This window comes from Thamnophis sirtalis, unplaced genomic scaffold, assembly GCF_051295495.1.
Source record: "Thamnophis sirtalis isolate CommonGarterSnake01/CBP01778 unplaced genomic scaffold, rThaSir2_p1.2 scaffold_4, whole genome shotgun sequence".
NCBI classification, from domain to species: Eukaryota; Metazoa; Chordata; class Lepidosauria; order Squamata; family Natricidae; genus Thamnophis; species Thamnophis sirtalis.
Genome location: NW_028261384.1, coordinates 103203372 through 103227025, shown reverse-complemented (window position 1 = coordinate 103227025; position 23654 = coordinate 103203372). Strand labels below are relative to the sequence as shown.

Genomic DNA, 23654 nt, shown 5'->3' with positions numbered 1-23654 from the left:
CATTAGGGCAGATCTGTAGTGGAGCCAGAGATCCCCTTCCCACAATCCATGGTTGCAATCCAATGAATCACTGTCTGCATCAGCCTATAAAAACATATTTCTTCATCCAGCATTCAAGACCAAACTAGTTGTCCCTCTTTGTACAGATATTACAGGAGATAATTTAAGAGTACCATCTGTAGAATTATTTCTAGGCTTGGTTGAAACACAGGCCAGGTTTGTACTACATGAAATGGGTAATATGGCCTAGAGCAGGGCTGTCAAACTCCTGGCCCATGGACCGGATGCGTCATGCACTGACCAAAGGGGGGAGGGGAGTCCCAATATGTCACGTGATGCCACTGTAACACATGAATCTGACAGCCCTGGTCTAGATGAACTCCATCACTGTCTTTCTATGTATGCATCAAGCTATTCCAATACTTCATAATGGAGTTTATTGGTCTGGGCATTGCATATTGTTGAAAAACAACTGTGGGTATAATCCAGGTTTGTACCCAACATACTCCTAGTTCATCCTTACACCCAGAACAGACCAAGCACCCAAACCATTCAGTTCATTTAGCAAAAAAAAGTACAGTTTAATGTTCTCAGTAAACACCATAGCAATAAATTGCTACAGTGGAATGAAAGCCAGACTAAAGCAGGGAGAGAAGGACAGGAAAAACAATGGGAAGTTTATACGATGTATTGGTTGTTAGATCGGGTAATGGAAAGGCACACTCAGGCTAAAAGCAACAATAGCTCTTTATTGTAATAGAACAAGTATGTACAATCCAGTGAAGGTTCAGTCTGACAGCAGCCCTTTTATAGGGAGCTGTCAGACCCTTCGACCAATGAGATTGAACCTCTGTTCTGAGGACCTTGGTGGAAATCATTGTAGCAGTTGCTAGCATCTAACACCCCTCCCCTCTTAGATGGAATCATCCTACTGGTAACATAATCATGCAGGTAGGCAGGCTTTTTGGTAGCTCTGCCTGACCTGCGCAGTTTATTCGGAGGGTGTTCTTCGGAACAGGTCGGATGGACCTGTTTGCTCTGCAGCTTCACTTGGTGGAAGCTCCTGGAACCTAGAGCCGGTTTGCTTGGAGGACGCTGAGCTCCTGCAACACAAGTAGCTAAGTATCCCAGTGTATTCGGGTTTGAGTTGGCTGTGGAAGGAGTGACTTCGTGCTCCTTTTGGGTAGGGCTTTGGCTAACTCGAGCAGGAGTTACCTCTGGCTGCCTAAGAGTGGAGTTGGAGAGGCAGCCATGGAGTTGGTCATCGTGCCTTCTCCAATTCCATCCGTCCTCGAGCTCTACAAGATAAGAGCGAGGTCTGGTGATGCCTATCACTGTGGCAGGAATCCACAGTTCCCCTGGCGTAGTTGTGAAACTGAATCCCCTACGATAAAATTCTGAATTTTGCTTGTGGAGTCTGGGGGTGATGCGGCAGAATAGTTTGGGTGTAGTCGGTCTAAGTGGGAACTTAGCCGGAGACCCATGAGAAACTCGGAGGGGCTTATCCCTGTAGTGGCACTTGGCGTGCTGTGTTGAATTAGAAGATAATGGTCAACCCGTATTTGCCAATCTCCTGGGCCCATCCTCGATAGAGCCTCTTTTGCAGATCTCACCATTCTCTCCGCCTGACCATTGGAGGCCGGATGGAATGGCGCGACCAGGGCATGTGTGATTCTCTGTGCTGCTAAGAAGGTCTTGAATTGCATGGCCGTAAATTGGGGCTCGTTGTCAGAGACCAGGACATTGGGCAGGCCACATCGGGCAGGCCATGTGTGGAGAAAAGTCTCCATAGTACCTTGATGACTGCCTCTGCCGTAGTGGAGGTCATGAGGACTACCTCTAACCATTTTGAGTAGGCATCCACAACTACTAGGAATGTCTGGCCATGAATGGGGCCAGCAAAATCAATGTGCACCCTAGACCACGGTGCTTGAGGACGCTCCCACTCCTTAGCGGGCGTTTCTGGGGGAGTTGGTCTGGACTCCTGGCATGGTGTGCAGGTAGCCACAAATTCTTCCATATCCCTGTCCATGTTAGGTCAAAGACTTCATCCTGACAATTCTAGGATGCCCTATGTGTAAAGTCTCTAATAATGCAATGCGCAGTTTGGGTGGAACAATGATCTGGTCCCCCCACAGCAAATAGCCATTAATAACAGACAATTTATCTCTCTTACAATAATACATTTTGAAATCATACTCAACAGGCCCCTTGGGCCCCCCTCCATACCCAGTTCAAAATTTGTTTGATGGTGGAGTCTTTTGCAGAGTGGCGGGCAACGTCACTAGATGAGACAGGACCAGTCTCCAAGCAGTCAATAAGAAGGCCTGGCATCTCAGGGGTAGGGTCTGCAAGAAGTTCTGGCAGCAGGCAGCAACTCAAGGCGTTGGCATGCCCCAAAGTGGAGTCTGGTCAGTGGACAAGACAATAGGTGTTAGGCTGCTAGGAAAATAGTCTATCTGGCCATCTGCGGTGATAATGACTCAGGTCGGTCCCCAGCCAGCAAGCCCAGTAGCAGTTTGTGGTCCGTAATTAGTTCAAAATCACAGCTATAGAGGTACTCATGGAAACTTTTTGCACCAGCCACTGCAGCCAAAGCCTCATGGCCCAGCTGGCTGTAGTTCTACTCGGCAGCGGACAAGGTTCTTGAGTAGTAGATTATGGAAGCCTTGGTTCCATTGGGCATGGTTGAGGACAGCTTCAGCGCCAAACAGAGAATCATCACAAGTCAACACCAGTGGCAGGGTCTGGCAGTACTGCACCAGGAACGTGTCTGCTGGCAGAAGTCTTTTTACCACTGCAAATGTGGCTGCCTCGGCTCTGCCCCAGGACCACTTCATGTTCTTTGCCAGGAGACAATGTAAGGGCTCAGCAATGGTGGCTTTCTGTTTAAGAAAGATGCTGTAGAAATTAAGGAGCCCGAAGAACACCTGCAGCTCCGTTTGATTGCAAGGTGTAGGGGCATCCTAGATTGCTTTAATTTTTTTAGTGGTTGGGTGAGTCCCAGAGCCGTCTGTTGGGTACCCTAAGAATTCAACCCTTGGCACGTTAATTTGGCATTTTCCTTTTTTGAGACGGAGACCTTTGTCTCGAATTCTGGTCAAAACAGTTCATAAATGTTTGAAAAGTTGCGCCTTGTTTGCAGCCGATACCAAGATGTTATCAAAATAGGGGACGACTCCTGGAATCCCCTGCAAAAGCCGTTCCATGATGCTTTGGAACAGTCCAGGAGTGATACTAACTCCAAATTGCACGCGGTTACATTTGAATGCACCACTGTGCATCACAATGGTTTGAGCCTCCGCCGTAGCGCCATCTACAGCCAATTGTTGGTATGTCTGCACCATGTCCAATTTAGCGAATACTTTGCCGGGCCTAAAGAATGTAATAAATGCTGTACAATGGGTACAGCGTAAGCGCTTTGTTGTAATGCTTTATTGATTGTGCATTTGTGGTCAGCGCAGATTCGGACAGACATGTCAGATTTGACAGGTGTCACTATAGAGGTCACCCAGCATGTGTGATCAACCGGCTCTACGATTCCCTGGACTACGATCTTGTCAATTTCCAGATCAATTTTGGGGCAGAGAGCAAAAAGTACTCTCTTGGTTTTTTTCCTTATGGGGGCTATGTTGGGGTCCAAATTAAAAGAGATTGGATTCTCCACATACTTACCCAGACCAGTGCCGAAGATGTCCTCGAACTCCTTAAAAATTGCTTCAGTGCTCTTGTCTTTCTTTTTTTTACTAAAAGTTTTTTTTTCAAAACAGACACAACACAAAAAATCCTCTTTCTTTACATACTGTAGAAAGTGTATCAGTTGGTTTAAAAAAATTTTCATGCATTTCTTTCAGTCACATGGAGAGTCATAAATGAGGACTGTGACCTTCAGCTTTTTTGGCCGCCTTGTGTGGACTTGGCTGATTGAGATGTGGTGGCTGACTCTGGTGTCGCCCTCTGAGCACCGTGGTGGCAGCTGCCATGCCCCTTAGTTGGGACTCTGCTGGCAGTTAGGTCAGCTTCTGGGCTGCCAGGTCATCGTGCGGTGCTCGCTTCTGCAAACCTTTGCGATGTGCCCCTTTCACTCGCAGCGCTGGCAGATAGCATCGCGGAAATGGCAAGACGATCTGGCATGGTCTCCTCTGCAGCTTGCGCAAGGTGGGAAATGTGGTTCGAATTTGCGGGCCACCTTGGCACGGCTACTGTGCATGCGGCAGCTGTCACCTTCATCTTTTGAGCTCTCAGCCTTTGCAGCCTTGCGATGTATGCGTGCACTTTTTTGTGTGTCTTGTGGAGTGCTTTGGTGCTGCAGGGTTTCTGTAGACTTAACGGACAATTTGGATGCCCTGCCTTCGTCCAAGGCAATTTGTAGAGTGAGGTTAGATTTGGCAAGTAACCTCCTGTAAATTAATGTCCCGCATACCGCATATGATGCGGTCTAGTATAAGTTCATCTAGGTCACGGAACGTGCAGTACGCTGCAGCTTTCCTTAGTGCCGCAACGTACTCATTGATCAATTCACCTTCTTTCTGATTACAAATATTAAATTCATGCCGGCGGACGTGCTTAGACATCTTGGGAGCATAGTGTGTCCTCAGCGTCTGTTGGAGCACTGACCAAGCAACTGATTGTAGCAGCATTGGCTCAGATAGTTCTTTGGCTGTTTGAAACACTTCCTGTCCACAGTAACCAAGGAACATGTTCTTCTTGCAGCCTTCAGAAAGGCCCATGAGGTCGTTGGCTTCGAGGAAGCAGTCGAACCTCAGCATATACGAGTCCCAGTGCTCGGTGACTGGGTCATATAGAGTCGGTGGGGCATGCATGGCCACTTTGTGTTCTGTGGGCGTTTTGAGTTTGCTGCTCAAAAATGGCTGCTCGAAGCCGCACTGAGCTCTGGGCTGGATTTACTTGCTGGATTGCTACGCTCTTTTTGGTTTGCCTAGTTGCCTTCCAATCCCACCCTTGTTGCCAGTGTTAAATCGGGTAATGGAAAGGCACACTTAAACTAAGGGCAACAACAGCTCTTTAGTGTAACAGGCCAAGTATGTACAATCCAGCAAAGGTTCAGTCTGACAGCAGCCCTTTTATAGGGAGCTGTCAGACCCTTGGACCAATGAGATTAAACCTCTGTTCCCACTGGAACAGAGGACCTTGGTGGAAACCATTATAACAGTTGCTAGTATCTAACATTGGTATCTTTATATATCAAAAAGGGAAAACCTTTCAGGCTTGAAAAAACATCGTGGATAATTTTCATGGATCGTCCCAATGAGAGAAGCATTTGGTGTTACTGGTCTTAAGTCTTTCCCCCATATATAACAGCAGCAGAAAAGAGATGTAAAGTAGGACATTTTTGTCTCTTCTGCCCCATTAAAGAAACAATCTGGTGAATAGGGGTGATGTCTCTAATACATATTATGTAACCACAGCAATTAAGTTTTATTCACCTGGGTTTCAGTTTTAGCTTATTTTGTGAATCTAGCCATTGGGAAAATATGTTCTGATAATCTATGAAAAGAACAAAAACTTCACTGTTTAACATTTTATAAGAAGAGGAGAATAGAGAGGGGAAAGGAAGGGAGGGGAGAAAAAGGGAAAGGGAAAGGGAGAGAAGGAAGGAAGGAAGGAAGGAAGGAAGGAAGGAAGGAAGGAAGGAAGGAAGGAAGGAAGGAAGGAAGGAGGGAAGACATTTATAGCCAAGTACCAATCTACTTTCATATCAGTTAGTTATTATTTTTTCATGATTGCCTTGTCCTTTATTTTCTTTCTAGCACAATATTCAAAATTCTCTGGAGGCTCTGTCACCCTACTTCTAAATATATTGGACCTACAATAAAGCAATATATTAAAAAACTGACTGTTTGGAAGCATATCTAATTCTCTCTCATATAGGTAGAGAAAATACTCCAAGCTGCTTAAAAGAAAAAGAAGCAGGATGGTCTTGTTTCTTGAATGCACATAAAACCTGTATCATTCGTATTTTATTTTAATTGCATCTCATGAAATATTTGAATATTCCTCTGTCCCTGTTTTATTTTTGCTGCTCTATCTACTTTAAAAATAAAATAAGTTGGAGAAAGAGCAATCAGGATTCCTTAAAGCAATTGATTTTGGAGGAAGAATTTCAGCAAGATACAAGCTGAGGTCTAACTGCCCCCTCCCTCCAAAAACTAGATGAGAAAATAAATTAGTATTGGCTATTATCTCCATAGGGTGCATGTGAATGACTGCAGGACTGAAAATCTTGCATTATTGTGTTTCTACTGTTGTTTCTTAAATATATTGCGGTAACGCAGAATATTAGACCCTGGACAAACTGTTTCATTTCCACTTTTCTGATGGGTTATGATTACGTTTGTTTTCAATCACATGAACTCAAAAGGGAACAGTATAGAAAGCATAGAGGCCTGAATTTTAACGAGTTTGAAGGACAGTCTCAAATATTTCTCAAGAACTTAGAGAATGATAGAGATGGGCACAAGTTAGATACCTTCTGGGAAACTAAAAGGCAATGTTTTCATTTATATCCAAATGGCTACTCATAATCAAGGTGAATGCAAGTATTCTCAGACCAATTTCCAAGAATTTCACCAGTATTTTCTTTAGGAAAAATAGAAGAAAAGAAGCTGATTTCCTTTCCCATCAAATTGAATGAGAATTAAAGGCGGGGGAGGAGGAAGAGGAGAAGAAGGAGGGATGATAGTTATGATGATGAAGATGATTGATATATGTCTGCAAATATTAAATGTCCATTACTAACTACCAGGACAGAAAAAACAAGATATGAGCTCTGACATACGTATACTGGTGTATAATAGGGTATCTGTTATGATGTCACAATGTACCATATATTTTGACATTTGCCCCTCCTTCCTCTCCCTACTCTTCTGATACCTCTGGACACATGCTATGCATGATATAGGGTTCTTATATGATGCTTTATGTAAACGTATGTACTGATCTTTTTTTTAACCAAAACTATGCAGGAAAACTGTCTGCAGAAATCTTCAGAGATAATCCAACAATTATATAAATGTTGTGTGTGTGTGTGTGTGTGTGTGTGTGTTGTGTGCAGGCAAATGCTCCTCTCTGCTGCCTAAAGGGGATACCGCTTAGGTGGTATATTAAAAATGGGTATTTGAATTACAGAGCTTTGAGGGAAGGAAGGAGTTTGCATGAGCAGCAAAGCAGAAATTTCACTGTTGAGTGGGCGCAAAATGCTGGCAGCTACAAGCAAGAGTTGAGAAAGAAGAAAGAATTTTCCTCATGCTTTCTAAATTGAGACATACTCCTAAACCACTGGTCAGAAAGGAAAGACTTGAAAGGTGGATGACAGGCCCAAAGTGAGATAGTATCAATTTGTCCATGTTGCTCTTAGTCATGTTTGCAATGGCAGCATTGCAATTCCTTTTCCACTATCCTCACCCACATTTGCTGAACCAGCAAAATTTGGAATTCCTGTACAGAACTCATTGTTGTCTTCCAAGCATGAGTTATTAAATAATGCGTTTAAGATTGTCTTTTTGCCTTCCATGTTATGAGAAGTGGCTTTCTAGGCCAACAGAACATCAGATACAGAAAGTTAAAGAACAGCATTGTTAGAGGGCAGTGACCATAAACTCAACTATGGATGGGGCCCACCCAAGGTATGTCTCAGTATGTGAAACAAACCCAGAGACTGTTGATTTTTTTCCCCCGAGATAATAAAATGAATCAGAGTTGCAGCAGTATTTGGAGTTTCTAGCACATGTCCATCTAATATGTCATTAGTCAAACAAAGAAAAAGATTTCACTGATGTACATGGCAGTCAGAAGACAGTGCTGCTTCATAAACATTTTGGCACGCCCTGTTGAGATCCTGAACCCAGGCAAATTACCCAGATAACAACATCAAAAATATCAAGGTGGTAGGAAGGACTGTGAAGTTGAAAACACTAGGCAGGAGAAAGCCATTTCTTTCATGTTGCCAAGCAAACTTTAGGCTCATAGTGTGGAGTCCTATATTTCCATAGTTTGGAGTCCACATAATTCTTTCTGATAATACACATCTTCCTAGCATTTATAGATAGGCAGTGTAAATAAAAACCTGTTGTGCATACCCTGTAATGCAATTTAACACATGAAACAACACTACCCTCCCTCAGAAAGAAAAGAGGGGGAGGGGGTTGCATAATCACCCATCCATTTATAAATGCTTTTGCAGTCATTGCATTGCAGCCCTCTGTTCCCTCCCCAAAATTAATTATGACCCAAAAGATATCCTGCAGTAAATATGATGATGGGGTTTAAGTCATAGTGACTAATCAGAAAAGGAATCTTAGGTCTTGTGGTATATTGTTTAATAAAAATTTGCAGCAATCGTTTTTTTTAAAGGAAAGGTCCTATGGCAGAAAAGGAATTGGAATGAAAGTGACAATAATGCATCAATATTTGGAATGTTGCATACATTCCTAACCACCACTTTTTCAAAAGGGAAATACTGAGCTGAAAAAGAAGTAGAAAATAGCTTGAATAACACCCCACTAATAAAAATTGCAATACATGCTTTAACCATTTGAGTTTAGAAAAAAGGCAAATAGAAGTGGCTGTGATACCAGGATATAAAATTCTATACTATATAATGTGGAGAAACATTGTGGAAGTGCTTGATTATATTACTTGTTCTAGTGCACATTTTTTGCTTTTCCCATCAGGTCACACTGGTAAAATAGGCTTTGTACAGGCAACATGTCCAAGAGATTTATGAAGACTAGGAACTATTAACTGAAAAAAAAGGTTAGTTCAGGGTCTTCCAGATGCAACCCAATTCATTGCCCTGAGAGTTGTAATTTTAATGCTGTCAATGGAACTCTTTTGGGGTTATATTTCAAAAAGCTTCAGTGATTTAACAACGCTCCAAAACCTAAAATACATTCGCCTCCCACTGTCTTGGAAAACTCACCGTTATTTGGGGATTCCTTTCCGCCTGAATCTACAGGGTTAGGAGCAGAATGAGTTTGGTTTGGAGAGGAGCATGATTATTTGAACAGAAGCTTTCCTGTTTCCCAGGACTGGGGTAAGTGGGATTTTTGTGGTAAAGGAACAACTGCAACTATTAATAACTTGATGAATAATTAATTGTAGGCCGCTGCCGTTTATCTTGGCCCTTTCATCTTGACATCCCACTCAAGCTGTCTCAGCATATTCTTTTGTATCAACTGTTCAATCTGAATACCTTTCACGGTTGCTCCTTGGAATGTTTTGGAAAATACAAGTAGTCCTTGACTTACAACCGTTCATTTAGTAATGATTGAAAGTTACAGAAACAATGAAAAAAGTGACTATTTTTCACACTTATAGCCATTCCAGCAACCCCATGATTATGCAATCAAATGGTAGATGATTGGCAACTGGTTCATATTTATCACCATTGCTGTATCCCAAGGTCATGTGATCCCTTTTGCAACCTTCTGACAAGCAAAGTCAATTGGGAAACCAGATTCACTTAATAATCAGATTACTAACTAATCAACTGCAGTGATTCACTTAACAACTGTGGCAAGAAATGTCGTAAAATGGGGCAAAACTCACTTAAATGCCTCAACAACATAAATGTTGGGCTCAATTGTGGTCATAAGTCAAGGACTACCTGTAACATAATTTATCTTGGATTTCTTAATTATACCTTATTCTAATATTTTCACCTCCAACTGTCACAAATATAGACTAAAGTTAATAGCTTGGGGTGTGTGTGTGTGTGTATGTGTGTGTGTGTGCGCGCGCGCATGGAGAGAGAGAGAAATGTGTGCATTTATGTGTACTGTATATGTCTATGTGTTTAGAAAGAGAGTAATCTCTCTCTGTGTATTTGTGTGTGTGTGTAATTGTTGGGATATTAATCATGGAAATCAGGGACAGTTTGATACAATTTAAAAAGAGAAAACCTAGAATTAGCTGTCTCAGAAAATCTTGGCATGATGCAGTCATGTTCATGAACTTTGCCCGTTCTACTTCATTCCCATATCCACTGCAGTTATCTGCCCTTTATTACAACGTTAGATGTATCCTGGGGCAATGCCTGTACCTGAAGTAGACGATGACTTTCTTTCTTATATTTTTTTCCTGCTTCCAACCTAAGTTCTAGAAAAATATTTTAAAAACCATAGGTTTTGCATTATGCCCTGTGATTTTTACACATGCCACATAATATTAAAAGGGACGGCGAGGGTTCAGTAGATAGGTTGAAAGATGTAATTTTACTCAATATATTTTTGTGACTCAGAATAAACTTCTCCGCAGAATACTTTATCTCACCTAATATACCAGGAATAGCAAGTATGTCTTGTGTCTCCTTTTTATTCTTCCCTGTAGCTGTAGAGCAGCAGTTCTTAAACATTATGATCTCAGAACCCTTTTAGATACTTAAAAATGGTTGATGGCCCCAAACAGCTTTTGTTTATGTTAGTTATATCCACTGATATTTATTAGCAATTAAAACAGAGAAGTTTTAATATATTTCTTTATTTGACTTTGCAGAAACCTGAAAGGGTTTTGGGGACCCCTTCCTTTTGTCCACATTTTGAGAAGAACTGCTTTAGGGAATAGAGAGTAACAGAGTGACAGAAGTAGGATTCCTAGAAGAGCCTGTTTAACAGATCTTCTCTAGGATTTCATCTCTGTGTTCAAATCAGAGAGGGGCAATAAAACCTCAGTGAGGAACTTATACAACATGGGAGAAGTTAGGTTAGGTCCAGAGAAGATTTGGGCTATTTCAGGTCATTATATAATTAGTTAAGGGCATTTATATAATTAGTTAAGTCAGTGTCCCTGCCTTTTAAAGCATACTGTGTGGGCGAACCCATCATAAATGTTTCCTTGGCGCCATTGCATTTTTTGAACATTTTAAATATCTCTCGTTAAAGAGAACAAAATGGAACTGAACCCAAACTACAGAGAGCAGCAAGGTCAGACCACTTCTCTGGGCTTCAGACAATGGAGTTCACACCTCAAATGCATGACCTATTACCATGATGGTGAACCTATAGCACATGTGCCACAGGTGACATGTGGAGCCATATTTGCTGGTACGCCAGCAGGCAGCTCTGGCATGCATGTGCATGCCAGCCAGCTGGTTTTCAGCCTTCCGGAGGAGTTGTGCATGCATGCGTGGGGAGGGGGGCATGTGCATGTGCAAGTGGGCGGGGAGGATTGAATTAGTGTGGGCATGCATGCACACACAATAGCGCGCACACACACAACTTTGGCACGCCATAAGAAAAAGGTTCACCATCACTGACCTATTACAATCCCCGTTCAAAGAACTCATCATACAAGAGCCACTATAGGGGGCAGTGGCTCTGCAGGAAAATTATGCATTTGGAAAGCCTCTAAAACGATAAAGGCAAATGTGTCACAAAAGTTTGTGTGAGATGCCAGTGTTTTCCAACATCCAACAGGGCAGAAAGAGCAGTGTTCTCACACAGCCTCTGGAGCCTTTGAATATTAGTTTGTTTTATTCATATTTTATTTTTATAATTACTTGACGTATTTTATATAATACACAGCACCACAAATAATTGGAGTGTATTGTTTTAAAATAAAGGTGAATATAAAGAATTGTTTCTTTTTTGTTCCTGGGGGAGGGGCACTGATATGCCAAAGTGTCAAGTTAGGCATTTTCCACATTTCTGACACATCAAGCTCACAGGGTTTACTGTAGTTTCTCTAAACCCAGTTACAGCCAGTGGATTTTGAGAACACCTCTTTCTAAATTATAAAACAAGCACCTGGGAGTGATTGCGAGATGGTTTAAAAGCTGACAAATACGTTTTCTTTTTAAAAAAATATATCTGAAATAATCGTATCGGTGGCTAGAAACACTTGAATTTGAATTTAGCCCCACATTAGCGCTATTCAAAGGACACATTTATAAAGGCATTTGATGACCTCACAGCTGGGTAGTTCTGGCAACTGATGGGTACCCATCTTAAGATGGCCAAATTGAAAAACATGAATTTAATGTACTATGTAAGCCCAGAAAAGGGACTAATTCAGTAGCTAAGTTGAATGTGTTATATTATTACAGTCTCAAGACTCTTCCTCACTACAACATGAATGTGCATTCCTTCAGTCCTTGGTGTGGCAGAAAACTCCACCAGAATATTTTCCCCCACTTCTGTTCAATTTCCTGGGCAAGTCCTTGCAATTTTCTTGACAAAGTTTTTTCAGGAGTGGTTTGCCATTGCCTCCTTCCTAGGGCTGAGAGAAGGTAACTGGCCCAAGGTCACCTAGTTGGCTTTGTGCCTCAGTGTGAACTAGAATTCATAGTCTCCTGGTTTCTAGCCTAAGCTTTAACCAGTATGCCACACTGGCTCTCACCTGTAAAATTAGTGTTGTCCTAACAGCTAAGCTCTAATCTGCTTCCCTAATGAGGCTTGAAGGGTACCTGTCATTACAGCTTAGTTGCAGAACCATACAAATATAGAGACTGGTGGATTCTTTAACTTAGAATTATTTCCTATGTGTTTTCACCTGCAGTGGAAACAACACAACCAAACATTTAATAAGTGTGACTAATCATCAGCATGGAGATATTCTGCATTGGTAACTTGTAGAATAGAATAGAATAAAATGGAATAGAATAGAATAGAATGGAATGGAATGGAATGAAATGGAATAGAATAGAATAGAATAGAATAGAATTCTTTATTGGCCAAGTGTGATTGGACACACAAGGAATTTGTCTTGGTGCATATGCTCTCAGTGTACACAAAAGAAAAGAGTCAAATGGTACAACTCTTAATGATAGTCATAGGGTACAAATATGTACTCAGTCTATTTCCAAACATGAGACCAGTAGTCTTCTGAAAAGCCAATAAAGCTGTGTCCAAATAACCTGGTTAAAAAGCTAATGAGCAGTAGGAGTGTTGCAGTGAAAAACTTGAAGGGATGCATTAAAAAAGCATCCTTCTGCTTCAGCTTGGGTCTGTGTTCTGAGACATTGACAAGTCACCTAGGCTACTTTGCTTGCAGGTATACAGTACTGATCTTGCAGAAGACCAATATAGTAGACGCATGTACAGAAATAGCCTGAGTATCAATCACAAGGACAGAGGAAAGTTCTTCCTTTGAACGCGAGTCAGGAATCTGATGTTTTCTGCAGCTCATGGAACAATGTACCCAGTGACTTAAAGGAGAAGGGGGTGACTGTCTGCAACAAACCATAGTTAGTCATTGGGAGCTGGGCAGATCCCTGGCCCCTGATTTTATCATCACCTGTCTTGTCAGTGAGACAATACAGAATGTTTGCATGACTGAACTTGTGTCAGGAGAAAAGAAGGGAGGAGGGGGAGAACAGAACTCCTAAAGATGAACATAAGCTGCCACCGCAGTGGATTGAAAATGAAACAAAGGCCAGGACATGAAAGTACATTCTGTAAAATTGGCTGGTAGGACATTAGGATAAGCAGTTCAAATTCAAACTGAATTTGAATTTAGTTGAGCTTAATTTATCCTACCACTTTTAGTCAGCTTACTATAATTTTGACTAACTCAGTATCTAAGCAAGCACTTAAAAGGTATTTGTATATGTTGACTATATTAATTTTTTTGCCCCGTGCCACTGAGTTCTCCAAACAGAAGAACATTTTCTAATGCAAAGGGGCTCCTTCATCATTTGGCTGTATTATCACTTGCAAGAAAGATAGTGTAGGCGACTTTTCATTAATCCTGCAATAATTTCCACTTTGTTCATACTATCTTAGGAAGATCAGATGGAACGTAAGAGGACCCTCAATTTCTTTAATTTGCCCCTTGCAAGTTAGTGGACATAGAATGGAGTGGCATGACCCAACATCTCAAAAAGCCTTGAGTCGCCATTACTAGGCCTCTTTGCATGTTGGAAGTCTTCCAGCTCATGATGAAATCAAGAGCAATCCTTGGCGTTTCTTTAGTTTCTTCAAATAGTGATATTTTCATGGCACAGTTCTGCTGAAAGCTCCATGGAGATTTAATTTATGTGGTTTTTTTTGTTTTTTGTTTTGTTTTTAAGAAAAATCTGTCTTTGTCACAGATGGTTGAGTGATTGTATGTGAACAATGTGTCCTCTTTTTGAGAGAACCTGGATGGTGGGTTGAAGCTGGGATGACTGCATTTGTCCCCCCTTCCCGCTGTTCACTGGAAATGTAAACAGTACAAACCTCCATTCCCATCCAGGCATGTCAGCTTATATTGTGCTGCATCACCATTTCCTTTGGAATGGAAAGGAAGAAGCTGTTCTGTGACAATAAATTCTGTCTGCAGATTTTTAACAGGAAAAAAAAATTGCTTTTTGTAGGATAGATGCAACCTGTTTTTTCTAGTGGTGTTTTGAAGGTTGAAACCTAAATAACATTAATTACAATAGTAGCTACAAAAAAAAAAGCTTTTGGAGAAGTTATGTTCTTTGTAATGGCATTTTATTCTTTTAAAGGTAATTCTTCCCCCTTCTTTCCAACTTAGTTTTTAAAACTTGGACACGGTTTCAAGGAAGCAAGGGTGAAGTATGAGGTTATGTACAGGTAGTCCTCAACTTAACAACAGTTTGTTTAGTGACTGTTTGAAGTCACAGTGGCACTGAAAAAATGATTTATGACCATTTTTCACACAACTGTTGCAGCATTTCCTATGGTTATGATATTTACATTCAGAAGCTTGGCAACTGGTTCATATTTATGACGGTTGCAGTGTCCCAGAGTCATCTGATCATCTTTCCTGAGCTTTTGACCAGCAAAATCCCTGGGGAATCCTGATTCACTTAACCACTAATTTAACAGTTGCAGTGATTCACTTAATAGCAATAGCACTTAGACTTATATACCACTTCATAGTGCTTTATAGTCTTCTCTAAGCGGTTTACAGAGTTAGCATATTGCCCCCAACAATCTGGGTCCTCATTTTACCCATCTCGGAAGGATGGAAGGCTGAGTCAACCTTGAGCCAGTGAGATCCGAACGGCCAAATTGCAAGCAGCTGGCAGTCAACAGAAGTAGCCTGCAGTACTGCACTGTAACTACTGCACCACCTCGGCTCTTCTTAACTACAAGAAAAGTCATAAAATGAGACAAAACTCAGTCAACAAATTTCTCACCTAGCAAAATAAATTTTGGAACCAATTGTGTAAGTTGAGGACTACCTGTATTCTTTGTAATTCAGGTGATGATTTGAACAAATCCAGAATAGTTGCTGCTAATATTGGAAACTGTGTAAATATGGCCAAACAGCCCGGCTACTTTCTTGGGCAATAATATGGAAATACTTTGCTATTGTTTTCTACAGTCTAGCCTGACATTTTTTAAATTTCATTACAGTTTCCAATCTAAATATTAACCAGTCTGACTTCTTTAGCTTTTTCAAGGGCAGCCAGGGCTGCATAGATGCAGGCACTTGGTGTAAAAAGTTCAAACCAAGAAACAGCTTCATATAAGGAGTAAAAGCTGATGCCCTTTGAATTTTCTGAAAAGCCATTCCCTGCTGGTGATAAATTATGTTGCATTAAAAAGCCCTGGAAAAGTAATTTTGTGCTTAGTGGATGTGCAAAAAAGCTAAAAAAAAATCGCATTCAAATATATACAATGATTCGGAAGTTTTTAAAATTCTTCCTCTTTGGACTTAGAATAAACATTTGAAAAAAGAGTATGGAACTTTGTTTTTATGTATGATAATCACAGCGGGATTACTATATGCACAAAATGGAAAGATTTGGCAATACCTACAATGGAGGATTGGTTAAGCTGAAACAACTAAATCGACTTGTTTGATTAAAGATACATTTATTGGTGACTTGAAAACCCTTATGGATGTTCTGTGTATACAGAGAGAAATAAACTTATGGTTCACAGTTTGATCGGCTACATTATAGAGAGAAGAAAGTTGTGATATAACTTTAGAGAAAAAAATAAATTTATAATTTACTTATATCTGCTGTAAAGAGGATCAGAAGCCAATTTATATATTTTTCTTTCTTTCTCACACTTCAGCTTCTTCTTTGATTTTTTTTTCTTCCTATATTCATTTGTATTAGTTTTTACCTTTGTTTTTAAAACTTTCAATAAAAGCTGTACATATAAAAAGAAGTAACTGTTTGCTATCTGTCTGTCATTGGGTTATGAATTGGACCAAAACCCCAACAAAGCAAGAGAGGATTTTGTTCTCACAGACTTTCCACATTTTTATGCACTTGTTATAGCCACATGTACCACATGATTATCTCAGCATGAGATAATGAGATGTCACAAGCACATATTTCAAAAAAGGCATATGTTTTTCATTTCTAGATAACTTTATAGCTCCTTTGCTTCCTGCAGAATATGAAGGACTAAATGCTGGTTCATAAAGTTTGGGTTTTAATTTCTGAGTAGGCATAGTGTTTATTGTTATTTTAAAAACAGAACTATGTTCTGTATCTGAAAAGCCTGGGATTGGAGCAATCCAATGTTCTAGCGACACTTAGGTTGGTTGGCAGTGTCTGCCCCAAGGAACAGCAATCCCTTTGAAATCTAACCAACATTGATCCTCGGGTGCTCATAAAACCTTTGAGAGTTGGCTTTTCCAGCACACTCTGAATGGGTTATGATACAGCTCCCTCATATAAAAAGAAGTCCTCAGCTTATGACCACAACTGAGCCCAAAATTTCTGTTGCTAAGTGAGTCATTTGTTAAGTGAATTTTGCCCTGTTTTATAACCTTTCCTGCCACGGTTGTTAAGTGACTTACAGCAGGTGTTAAGTCAATAACATGGTTGTTAAGTAAATCTGGCTTCCCCATTGACTTTGCTTGCCAGTACAAAAGGCGATCATATGACCCCAGGACACTGAAGCTGTTATAAAGGCATGCCAGTTGCCAAACAGTTGAATTTTGATCATGCGACTATGGGGATGGTCATAAGTGTGAAAAACTATCAGAAGCCACCTTTTTCATTGCTGTTGTAATTTAGAAGGGTCACTAAAGTAAATGAACTGTTGTAAATCAAGGATAACCTGTATACAGGAGGATATTGCATTACATTTGAAATGTTATAATTGGTTTCATTTTTATCCTTGATGTGCTTAGTAATTTTTTTTTTATCATAAGACATTTTAAAATTTATTTACATTTGAAATCCACTCAATATTTCATCACTTCATCTTTCTTATAAAGTATATTTAATATTGTGGATGTTGCTGATATTAGCATTTATGCTGCTACAACACTGAATAAAAAAAAAGAAATAAAAATTAAAATAGAAAATAAAATGTTCTAAGGCCAACTATTGGTATGTTCATTTTGGTTTTAAAGTTTGATTTTTTTTTAAAAAAGCAATATTTTCCTAGTTTTCATTTCAACTCTGTCTGAAAATACCACTATAGAAAATATATCAGGAGATAAATGTCAGTGAAAACAGAGTCTCACACCCCTAGTCTTTTCAAACTATGCTGGAAACCAGTCATCATGTAATTGTAATCAGCAAGATCTTGCTCTTAAATCTTATCCCCCCTTTTTACTGCAAATCCCACGGTGGGTGGAAGAGAAGGGGAGCTGTTATGAATCACAGCTGACTCAACTCTTTGATGCCACTCTTTCCTACCACATCCTGAAATGTTTCTCCTTGTAGCAGTCCTATTACTCTGGAAGATATAGAGGTGAAATCTCCTTCAGCCAAATTGGACTCCTAGAGAAGACAGTGGTGAAACAGCCAGTTTGATGGCAGAGGTAGGTGGATATCTTTTCTGAACCTTCATTCAACATCATTCTAATTCAGACCTGGATTAATACACACAAATCCTAACTCATATTGCAGATTTGGAAGCTTCATGGAGAAACAACCTATTGATGACCTACACACCTACTGACTTACTGATCACCTACAATCCAGAACTGAACATTCAGCCAGGTGAGAATGATTGTGATCACGGGTCCAAGAAATGGAATTTTGAGTTAAAAATAACATAGGATTTTTTCTTGAAAAATACAGACAATTAGATATTAATGCCCTTCTGTATTTCATGCTTCCCTCTCCCGGATTCAGAATGTTTTGTAGGTTTTGTGGAGAAGGAAACTTACCCTTCTGCACTCAGAATGTGTTTGCTTGATGAAGATCCAGAGTTGTCAGTTCCATGAACTAGTACAGGAAGTATCAAGACTTTGGAAGCTGATTTTGTCCATTTAGCTCATGACTCTCTTAAGCAGCCTTGGCCAACGTTGGGTCCACAAGTTGTGATGAAACTACAAATTCCAAGATTTCCAGCCAGCAAAGCCTCCCCAATGTTCTGATTACCAGATATGTCAGATGACAGCTATGGAAGTTGGAATCCAGTGCTTAATGATCACCACTGTTAGCAAAGATGAACAACAATGAGAGGTAATCATTTTCCAGCGTCCCAGAAGAGAACTGGTCTCTGGAAATTCCTCAATAGTTGAATTTGTAGCCAAGATTATTCCTTCTGTTAAACATTAGTAGAAACTAATATGATAAGACAAATCCACCCGCCATTAAGGATTTTTTTTCAGGCTTTTTATCTTCCTCGTGGTTTCTACTAATGTTTGGCACCACTAGGTCATGATAGTTGGAGTTTACTGGAAAACACACACAAATCCTGCACTCTACTAGTTGCTGGCTAATTTTGTAGATAAAATAACTGAGAGGAGTTAGAAGGTCAGTGATATTGGAGCTACTGACACAGCCCATCATTTTTGCTTTACCAGTCTTTCACCTGTACAATCTTTTAAAGTAGATTAGGTGGGGATATGAAAATGTTACACATTGCACTATAAAGCTGTGGTTTATAAGCTACTATAGCTGGATCCAAATCGCAATATTCTAAGGCTAACCCTAATGTATCATTGAACAGTGTCCCTCCAGGTGCCTTTGGATAATTATAACAGCAATGAAGACAGAAATTACATTGCATCAATAGTGGCTGGATGATGCTAGAAGACTGAGACATTAGTAGGAAAATGATGAAATCTAGAACCAAACCACAGAGCCTATTTTAGCTGGACAACTAATAAATCAATCAGATTTTGTGATATGTAAGTCTCGCTAGTGACAGGCCACATTTCACCTACTGAGTGACACTTATTGAATGACACCTACTGAATGACATACATTTAGGCAAGAAAAACCAAATGCACAGGAATAGAATATGTGATACCTGGCTCAAAGGTAGTAACTGCGAGAGGGATGTTGGAGTCCTAGTGGACAATCTCTTAAAGACGAGTCAACAGCGTGCTGCATCTGCTAGAAAAGCCAATGCAATCCTAGGCTGAATTAATAGAGGGATAGAATGAAGATCATGTGAAGTGTTAATACTACTTTATAATGATTTGGAATATTGCATCCAGGTTTGATTACCACAATATAGAAGATGTTGAGACTCTAGAAAGAGTGCAGAGAAGAGCAACAAAGATGATTAGGAGACTGGAGGATAAAACATACAAAGAACAGTTGCAGTAATTGGGTACAGCTTAATGAAAAGAAGGAATAGAGGTGATATGATAGCATGTTCCAATATCTTAGGGTTGCCACAAAGAAAAGAAGGTCAACCTATTTGCCAAAGCATTTGAAGGCAGAACAAGAAGCAATGGATGGAAACTAATCAAAGAGAGAACCAACCTAGAAGTAAGGATAAGTTAGAACAATTAATCACTGGAATGACTTGCCTCCAGAAGTTGTGCGTGCTCTAACATATTTTTAGGTTTTTAAGAAGAAATTGGATAACCATTTGTCTGAAATATTATAGGATTTCCTGCTTGAGCACAGGATTGGACTAGAAGACCTCTAAGGTCCCTTCTAACTCTGTTATTCTGAGCTTCATCTATTCCATTGCTACAAAGAATACTCATAAGCCTGATCAGCAGCCATGGCTTGGAGAAAAGATAAGGTATTTTCCCCCAAGGGTGCTTTTTTAAGAAGCAACTGGACTTTCTGGTTTTCCTTTGAAGATGTTTCGGTTCTCATACAAGAAATGTCTTCAGCTCTGGATTCTTGACGCTTCTTGGATGAAAAGCGAAATGACTTCAAAGAAAAAACAAGAAAGTCCAGTTGCCTCTTGAAAAAGAACCTTTGGGACACCCATGACTTAGATGACTAAGAATATCCATAGGCAGTAAGGTTTTTGAGTTTGCTGTTTCACCAGATTTTGTTAGTGGGTAGGGCTAAAGTAGGGAGAGCTTAAATGATTTGTCCACAGCTTAAAATAAAAGGGCTATTTTAAAAAAATTCTCCTCAGTCCAAGAAAATGTTAGAAATTGGGCAAAGGGCTTCTGAATTCTGTCATCAGGATAATTCTCTGAAAAATGGACAGAATAAGACCAAAATTGAGGTATGCATGGTGATGATTGTGGATGGAAAAAGCCAGCAAAAGAAAGTTCAAATATGAAAACAAATCAGATCAGGATGTAGACAATGGAAAAATAAATAAATAAAAATCCTTTCCTGTATCTTTATAGGCTGGAAAGAATACCAGAAATCATTCCTAATTAACAGAGCCCACAAATTTTAAATGTTGAGTTCCAGAATTCAGAATAAGGTCTTTATTCCCTTTGATATGGAAAAAGTAAAACATCTCTAGATGCTTCTTCTGTCGTATGTCTTCAGATTCCTTGTACAATTAGTTACATTGAGACTAGTAGTAGCAGAAGAGACTGCAGTAAAAGCATCAGTGGTTTTCACTTCCTCTTTCAGAGTTCCTGTTTAATGCAAGAATTTATTAGGATGGTGAAACATTAGGGCTTAACTCACTTTGAATGTCCTTTTTTAAAGGCAGTTTCCCTCAGAATACTACTTTATGGATTGGTTGAAAAACAAATGCCATCACTGCAAATTCATCTGAGGATAACAAAGTCATAGCTTCTACTGTTTAAAAGGTGCAGGTTGGAAGAAGCTAACTTTAGGCTGCTGCTTTGATTGCCTCTCCCACTCACCCTTCTGCTTTTTGAATAGGTTTTGATGTAAACAAAGAATCTCAGTTGAAAGGAAAGTGTGGTAATAAAGTGAAAGTGAACTTTGCTAAAAGGAAAGAATGGGATATATAATGGAGGAATATAATTTGAAATCTTTAGATTGAAAAGAAATTTTCCAAGTTATGAAAGCTGTATTTGCTACCCTTTCAATTTTCACATCCATTAGCATCAGGGTAAATTTTCTGAACTTCAGATTTCAGGATTCAAACTGAGGATTTGAAAGAGCTTCCGGTCATATGCAGAGGATTTCCCCTTTGTTACAGGAGTCATCTAGAAGCATCACACCGCCTCCACATTTCCAGAAATTCTAGCCTTTTCCTGGGATGAAAATAATTCGCAATCATGAGTTCCTCCACAAGATCTCTTGTTGGAATGATTGAAGGAAATGTTTGAACTGAGGAGCACAATGAAGAAGCTAGAATAAGATTTTTTTTCTGGCATGTATGCATGAAGGAAACCATAAACATAAAAAGGAAGTCTGCCTCCTGCTCCTCAGGGTCCTGGTGCTCCCCCTTTTCATCTTCCTTCCCTGTCTCTCTCTCTTTACCCTTCCTTTCCTCCCAAACCTAGGCTCAAGAACAGGATATGACCTTGGATGAGCTAAGGCTCAAAATATCTTCTTGATGTTCGGTCCTTCTTTGAGCCTCAGTAAGTATTTTCTTTACTTGCTTGTCTCAACAGAGACCCAAAGGCCATAGCCATGTGTCAAGCAGAGTGGCAACAAAGCACATGGTATTCAGCTTGTGAAGAGGGTGTGCCTAACCAAGAAGCTTAACCTACATGTGATCCCTGAAAGTAATGCATTAATGCCTTCCCTCCTCCCCTTCTAAAGCAGCCTCTTTTGCAACTAGGATGTTCCCCTGATGTGGCCAGTTACTTATGTCTATCTATGGATTTCATTCTCCACATGCATGATGATAAATGGGTGTGATCTATAGGAGGACTGACAGATATGAAACATTTGTGGTTAGGCAGGAACTCCCAGAAAGAGCATAACATGAAAACTTTTGAGGAAACCAAGCACTTTGTCAGTGCAACCAATATGCATTTGTTAATGTATTTGTAATGGAGGTACAGCAAGTCCAATAAGGTTGGGTTCATATTAAGTTCACAATGTTAACTTTTTTTTTTTACAACTTATAATGGCTTAGCTCAAATAGAATGTTTAGCCATTATGGGAAAGTTCATTTATCACACTAAGCAAAAGGCCGCCTTATGGATGCAGTGTTAGGAAATTGGCAAACTAAATTCGCTACTGAATAATATGCGAAAGGGCAATGAAGTGGAAAGGGTGCAAAACCTAGCATATGGCCAATCAGATAACCTAGGGAACTAAACAGAGCTGGTTCAGGTTACCATTCAGATGGGAATCTGTTTGGAAAGATCAGGACTACAGGTTAGATTAGGGAGTTGAAAAGCTACCCTGAAAGAAGCCATTGCTAAACTACTAGAAATCTGTATCCATGTAAGGCAATTTTACTTACACTGCATTAGTTCAAAGGCTGTCTTTTCCTCATTTTGTATCATTGTTCACCGATGACACATTTCAGCTGAAAAAAAGAAGCTGTGGATTCTTCTAAATGGTTACGAGGACTAATTTAGATCTTATATGTAATTTCTGTAATATTAGTAATATTCCCAGGAAAGTGTAAAAGTAGATGTAATCCAGCTATACTTATAACAAGCCAAAAATGAGCACCATGTCTCCAGCCTAAATTCGCAATAAAAAAAATATCATGGCAGTGATCAGTGCTTTTCAAATTTGGCAAGTTTCAGATGTGTTAACTTCAATTCTCAGAATTTCTTGGTTTGGGAATTCTGTCAGTTGAAGTCCACATATCATAAAGTTCCTGAGATTGAAAAACTCTGCTACATATACTAAGGAAATCAAAAGAATATTGGTAGTAGCTCTTCCAAAACATACTATGTATGCTTCAATGTAATTGGAAAATGTATAGCCACAAAAAATCTTAAATACACTGTTAATAAAAAATACTACATTAAAAAAGGACATTATCCATGTTTGTTTGCTAAGGTTTCTTTTGTAAATACCTATTGCCATATGAACATCCTTGTGATTATTCTGCTTTGCGGTCTCTGTACTAGGAAATGAATAATTTTAGAATGGTCATCTGGTTGTAGCCTTTAGGAGTAAAATAAAAGAACTTCATCGATGGTATCACTTCATCACAAAAATTGATGATAGGCCAGCAGCAGTCCTCTTTGTTGCCATCTTACAGGTTTGTTGATGAGAATTAATGAACGACTCTATGAATTAATTAATGAATCAATAATCAAAATGTTAGAAAGCAATTAAGGTGCTGTTCAGAAGTTTATAGATAATACTACATTTTTCTCATAGGTTTGGGCCTTTCCTCATTTTCCCCTGACTATGGCAAATACATGGTATCTTGGTAACTGTTTTTAATGCCATATCATCATAATATTATCTTCATTTTATACTCACTACCAGCTACACTGGCATCTCTTCAGTTAGAGTCATGTTCAGTTACTCCAGATTTAAAACAGAATTTTCCTATTTTCCCAATATAATTTTTGCCATAGATATGTTCTGACAAAGATACGTTCTGCTTCAGATATGCCCCTTCCCATCTAATTCCTAGGAAATCCCTTCCATGACAGGTAGTCTTGGATTATAAAAGAGAATGGACAATGCTTATCTAGCACTTTTCTAA

General features: G+C 39.7%; 1 long non-coding RNA gene across 1 annotated transcript; it reads left to right on the top strand.

The window, feature by feature from the left end:
* Positions 1-17540: 17540 nt before the first annotated feature.
* On the top strand, positions 17541-22914 carry LOC148046009 (uncharacterized). Its single transcript, XR_015696264.1, has 3 exons — positions 17541-17706; positions 17795-17887; positions 21529-22914. It is a non-coding gene; the product is annotated as an uncharacterized LOC148046009 (long non-coding RNA).
* Positions 22915-23654: the final 740 nt, after the last annotated feature.